We start from the raw sequence: 7,468 nt of genomic DNA on the forward strand, positions 1-7,468 counted from the left end.
TTTGGTACCTACTACATAAGGGGTGCTCTGTTCTTCAATTGGCAGCGGGGCCTCCTCTGTTAGACTGTATTTTATAGCTGATAATTTTTCTGAAAATATTGAGGTTTCAAAATAAAAATTCATAAGAGAAGTTTTTGAGTTATTTAACTTTATGTAAGTATTAAGGATAAAAGATCCATGATAATGGGATTAGAAGATATTGGGGCTTTATGGTAATTTGAAAATTTTAATAATTAATACTAATCTATCAAGATAATTTATAATTTGTAAAAATAGTCCAATAATAAATACTATAGGTATATCCAATATATTACATAATATACATATTTAACATGTTTAAGTATTAGGTATTATTATCATAAGCATAAAATATAAACATATTAATAACTGAGAAAATACTTATTCAAATTTTAAATAAGGTACATAAACATTTTCAAAATAATTTACAGTAAAAAGGGTTTTCTCGTTTAGAAAAACAGAAGTTTGTATCTTTATTGGAGTATTGGACACTTCTAAGGTCGGTAGTACATAAAAATCAAAAGTATTTGAATCAAAGATATTTAAGTGTATTTAAAATCAAGTTGATTATGAAAGGTAAAAATAGGGTGGCTTGATGAATCAATTACGTGACACATTTACGTGTCAATTAAAATATTACTGTCACTCTTCACTTATAGATATTTTATGATCTGTTTTAAGCTTATATAAGTCACTCAGATTATTTAAAGAAAAGATAATTACTAAACATTAGCTGTAAGTTACCTAATTTATTAATCATTCATAACTTACTATAACATCATAACATATTGAGATAATAAACGTACTCGATTAAAATTAAACGAGATACGAGAACCCACCTACCTACTTATAAATTTATATGCATAATAATTAAGTAAAAGAAAACACAACCTAATTAGGCCTATGCAGTATGCACTCACAAATAATTCTGACAATGAGTATACAATTACGCAAAAATCAATAGGTATTAGTTTATATTCCTAAAACAAAAATTAATCTATAATAGATTATTACTTAAGTAGACTAAATCATTGTGCGTGCTTTTAAACCTTGAAGTTTTTTACATAAAAAATATAATATGAATATTAATTTGATAACACTTCATAATTGTCTTTTTTAATACGGAAAACAATCCAAAGATAATGAAATTATGTTTTTAATTTCTGGTAGGTATACATAATTTTATCTTATTATAATTTACCTATAGAATAATTAAAATTCCATTTATATTTTATGAATATTTTTTATTTTTTAATATACATGGTGTAAAGGGAAGCCTGATGCTACTTAAACGTATGGCAAAAATGGTAAAAATCATTTGGTTAATAAATAATTTAAGAAATAAGCTGATGTCAAGAAATTCCCAAAAATAATAATTTGAAAAAGTTATTACGTTTTAAATAAATTTACTCGAAAAAATATTGATATTTTAAAAATTCTAAATAATAAACTACTTCACTTAGTTACCATCAAAATTGTTTTTATAATCAGACTTACAAATAAGCTATTTTGAATTTTTCCAAAAAAATTTAAACCAAATTTAAAATTTTTATTTTCAGTATTAAAAAATGAAATACATTTTTTTTTATATTAGACGTGTAGGAAAGTGGCTATAAATTATACATTAAAACACAATTTTTTAAAACATTGGTTAGAACAAAAGCTATTTCATCTGTCAGGTCTTCCAGTTACATCCTGTATACAATCTGTAAAACTTTATTTACAATAAGAATAGGAATAGGTACACAAACACGACACGAGTTACATGAAAAAATAAGTAACCCAGCGGTTACACTTTATAATGTATTGACGAATATAAAGTACAATAAATATGTAAATATGCATTGGGTACACTCGCAAAGTTTTCTATAGTTCCACCTTCATGATTACTTTTTCACACTGCACGAGATAATGTGTCGAAAGCACGATTAAAAAAAAATCTGGATTTAGCTAACTACAACCATCGTTTGATTGGTATCGATCGTAACAGAAATAAAATACGCATCTTTCTATATTACAATACACTATAATATAAATCCATTTAACGTAAGACACTTTATCGTTTAACCATCTACTTTTCGTATAACAAGTGTCTTACGTTAAATAGATCAACCTGTATATATATTTATATAAAATAAGTTAATAATATGAAATATTAACTTAATTATTAACTATATCAGCATTTTCGATTAAATTACATTTAAAACACATGCAGGCAAAATTTAAGAGACTTTTGAATCAGAGACGTTGTGAAACAGGATGACCACAGTCGATCACCATTTTTTTTTTTTTATCGCATCATACCGAATAAAATTGAAAATATTTCCCGACAACATTTTAATATTCATTTTTCGTTTTTTTCGTGAAAAACGCTGAGGTTGATTAAAATCGAGACGGACTTAAAATTTGCATCCGGTGTCCCAGATGTCCTTGGTTGATAAGTGTGATCGGGTTTCTTGAACCAAAAATTTAAAATTCATTATAATAAAAAACGATTCCCGCTGACCAAAGTTAGACTAATTATTCATGTATATAGATATACATTTTTAAAACATTTTAATGGTTATCTGCATATTTATAAATTATAATGTACATGAATAATTACATTTATATTATATAGTACAGTTTATTCTTTCAATACCGACAACTTTTTATATATTATAATAGTTAAATCGTTATAATGAAATTTAATGACTTTTAAATTAAAAACAATAAAAAAAATATGTATTTTCCTAAACCTGTTTTATAATTAACATTATATCATAACAGTTGAGAGCTAGACTTTTCGATTAATACGGCGCTAATATAATATACATTAACCACTAAGACCCCACTAGTAGGGGAGATGGAAATGAAAAACTTGAACCCCAATTAAACGACGTTCTAAATTTAAATACCGTATATCATAAGGTGGTGAAGTTGTCTTCACAGCCCCTAAGACTGCGTAGAACTACTATTTTTATCAACATAAACAATATATTAAAATTTAATTAAAACTGAAATTATTATTAACTTTATTAGATACTACCTATAATGATACATTATGGGACCGTTTAAAACAAGTAATTATAGCCAATAGTTATATTATAAGCAAAAAGTAATAAAAAAAACAATCGAATTATACGACAATATATTTTCTATATTATATCTACATGAATGTATTTACAATTATATCACATCAACAAATTATAGGTAGATACTTACATATTTTTAAAAGGTACAACAAAGTAAAATGCGTTGTTGTTTCGATTATTATCCATGTCATATTAGAATTTTAAAAAAATTGTCTGTACGTCATTATTACAGTATCGTGTCGTAATAACCACTTCATTTAAATAGCCTATTTATGTAAGTAAATTTCACCGGGACGTCCAACGTCAAGTCGTTACTACCAATATGTCATTATGAACGATGTCGTTATAGGTGATATCTACAGTACATAGTAAATTTCATATACCTACTTAATATAATATGCATAACATTGTTTTTAAAAGAGTTGATTATATTTAATGACATTTTGTTTTATTTTAATCTAATTAATCAAAATATTATACTAAATATTTTAGGTTCTGAGTGGAGCAAGGAAACTACTATTCGTTGTTCAATGACCGGGTTTTGTTATCATGTTTACATCGGGCAGCAATAATAGCATAATCTCAAACAGAACTTGTCTGGTTATAATAGGTAGTAGTAATTGAACAAACTTAAGAACTATTACAGTTATTTAGGTACCTATGTAATATTAAAATAAACCATACTATTATTACTTAATATATTTTATATATGAATATAATATGTATAAATTATAAATGTATAGTATGTAACCTAAAGATAGTCCTAGTAAAAATTACCATATTTTAAACAAATCTCGATCAATTTTGAGTAAACCTAGGTTTAAAAAATGCAATGAATATTATTATTTTTGTTTATAATATTAAAAATAATTATATACCATATCTATAATACAGTTTATGCTAACTGACCATTGTAAAGTTGTATGCATCAAGATGTACACCCACTCAGTGGATAGGAAGAACATTGGATTTAAAAAACTTCATGAGTTGCTGGAGATTAGTGAAGTAGAATGTACATTAATGGAGAATTTTAACGCAGCCGGTAAACTACACACCGAATCATGGCCAACTGTAGTTTACCAATTGTATTTATAGTATACTTATTTGAGTGTCATTTTGATAATTTTTTTTTTTTTTTTATTGATCTTTTTGAAGCCCGGCAACTGTGGCCATTAGCTGTTAGTAGATTTTTAGTTGTGGTTTGTGGTAGGGTTTGAAATTAGTAGGTTTTGTAACACGTGTGTGTTGATTTTGGCAGAATTTTCAAGTGGGCACCCGTAGGTATCTGCCATGCCCGAGTGGGGGATGGCGGCACTTGTTCTCCGGACACCGTGACTTGCCCGAAGGAAAATGCCGCCCGGTGGCCGGGAATCGAACCAGCGACGGCTGCGCGGCGACCGACGCCTTATACCACTCGGCCACCTCGTCCCCCTTTGATAATTTTAATCTTGTATTATATTACAATTTATTATTAATTTTTTTTTTTTTTTTTAATAGCTATAATTATAGTACCTATTGAATTTTAGACAAAACAATTAATTTGATAAAACTCAGTTTTGAGTATTTAGTAAGGTGCGGGGATGGGAAATGTCTTGAATGGACATTTTTTATAGACCCGTCGCAGTGTTTTGTTTATGACGGGTTTCCTGTATAATTTCCTGTACAAACGGATACCTAGGTACAACGTAATATATTCTTGGGATTTTCTCGGGTAAGAGAAATCACGATTGAATAAATAAGTTCAGATTATAGGTAGATAATAATATGTGTAGGTACTTCATCTGTACAGTATTCATTTAACTTTGAATAATACCACTAAATTTCCATAAAAAAAAAATGTCGCTCCGCAGCACTATAGCATACAGTAAAAGACAGTAACAGACTATTTTTATGCATTGTGTATAAATGTAAATATGATGATAAATCATATAATATTATCATATACAATCATCATGAGTGCAATAATGTATAGTAATATAAAATATTAAAATAAGTATAAATATACAATATTATTATAACACTTATACAATGTTATCAAGTACAGAGTGATTCATACTATAAACATGCTCCACCCCAGTTTCCCCTTAAATTTAATTAGGTAGGTAGTATTTGACCAATATACCAAACTACAAAAATCCTGCGGTGGTTTCAGTTAGTATTCTATAATGATATATAAAAATTGAATATATAATATACCTACCATATTATAAGTCTTACATATACTTTATACTTTACTTTTGTGACTGACCAAGCTATACTTTAGATGATATCAAACTTGTTACAGCCAAACAATTATTACATAAAATAATTTGCCACTTTTAACTATAGTTAAAGGCCATCAATCTTTGTTATCAATATCATTGTATATATATTTATGTATGATACAATTTTTGTTTATAATTCAAAAAGATAGTAAATAATATTATTATAATATAATATGACTTTCCTTATAAAATGATCATACAGCGATGTAAATTATCTAAGACATATACATATTATGCACCTTTATTTATGAAACTCTGAAGTTCAAAATTTGACAAAATTGGATATTTTAACGAAAAATTACGATTTTTCTTCGAATGATTTATCTTATTAGTTATTTTCTTATATGTAATTCAATAAAAATTTATTGAAGCAACTAACTGGAACTTGTAACTTTTCACCACTACTATACGTATATTATTATTTTATGTTATAGTCAATGAAGTTTTCAAAATATGAAGACTAACTTTAAACAATGTTTATACTCTTCTGCTATATGATGTTATACTTCGGTATTGGCTTATAAAATAATAAAAATGGTATATGGAATATTATTATAAAAATTATTTTATAATAATATATGCTATGTTTTTGGAAAATAATTTGCTAAACATACTATCTATTATAAAATCGTATTACTTATATGAAAATAAATTATAATATTTCCTTAGAAATAGACGTCAACATAATTTTTCCGATCAGGATCGCTTTTCATATTTGATATGGTTTGATATTGAATTCGAAACATCAATAAATTCAACAAATACCATAAAGCAAAGTGAGTTCATCGTATTTTTTAAATGACTGTGTAATATTTTCATTCATAGATACAATTTAGGTTAACCTATATCTTACCTATATATTTATTATAATAAATTCTAAATCGATTTATTATTTTTACATTTACCCACGGGTGGATGACGAATTATTCAACTCCATATAATTTATTGTAATTTAATGTTCAATACCTTTTATAGGAAGTGAATATAGGACACAGGTGCATATAGTGCATTCATAAGTCATACGCATAACTAATATATTATTATCTGTGTTCAAATATCACAACTTCCCGTCTCTAACTATTTTATTTATGAAGTCCATATTTAAGAACAAATGACCTACCTAACAACGAATACGACTACGACTACGACTGACTGCTAGACATGATTTATTTTGAACATAACTGTACGATCTATAAAAATTAAACGAAGAATAAAATTACCAAAATATATTTTAACGCAACGTCACAATTTCCCCAAGTAATATATTTTATCATTAGCGCGCGATCAATTAATTACTTTGCCACGAGAAATTTTTTCGTTTTTTTTTAATCCATATGTTTACAATAATTAAAATAACGAAAACTGCAGTTATTGAGACTCATATAAAGATTAGTAAATTTTAATAATGTCAATAATTGTCATCTATAAAGCTACGACCGAAAAATATATAACACAAGGTATGTCATAAATTAAATTATTATTACTTCGCTTCACGTAGAGATACCTAGCAAAATAACCACCGTCGAAATACCATAAATGTTATATAGATTCGCAATAATTATTAATTTTTGCTTTTACGCACAATTACGATTAATTTTTTACCCATCTAATAGAATAATAAAATTGGTTTGTCGTAAACGGGCCGTTGAAACGCGAAGAGAAATTCGACGGCGACAACGAACATAATAGAATAGAAATTTTTAAATAGAATGTTTGCACTTCAAGGGGTTTTTTTTTACTAGGTTTAAAATTAAAATCGACTCTAATTTCCAATACTGTAAAGGTTTTGCTTTTAGATTCTGAGTGGAACGATGAATGTATTGATTTTACAATGATGTGTGTTTTTTTTTTTAATTTTTAATTTTTTTTTGTGTCTGTGTATACGATAAGTAGTCGAAATAATGCTTTGATTTTCAACTTCAGTATCTTGTTCGATTGGAAAGTGAATATCGTTGGTGCATTGAGCAGGTCAAAATTTAAAATTCCCAGTAATTTTCAAAAGCGCCAAGAAAAACCAAAGAAAAATTATGGAAAAACGGGAATTTTTACACAAAATTGAATTTGGGTTTTTGGTGTAACTTTAAAACAAATGACCGTAGAAACATGAAATTT

The sequence above is a fragment of the Acyrthosiphon pisum genome, chromosome A2, assembly GCF_005508785.2.
Source record: "Acyrthosiphon pisum isolate AL4f chromosome A2, pea_aphid_22Mar2018_4r6ur, whole genome shotgun sequence".
Lineage (NCBI taxonomy): Eukaryota > Metazoa > Arthropoda > Insecta > Hemiptera > Aphididae > Acyrthosiphon > Acyrthosiphon pisum.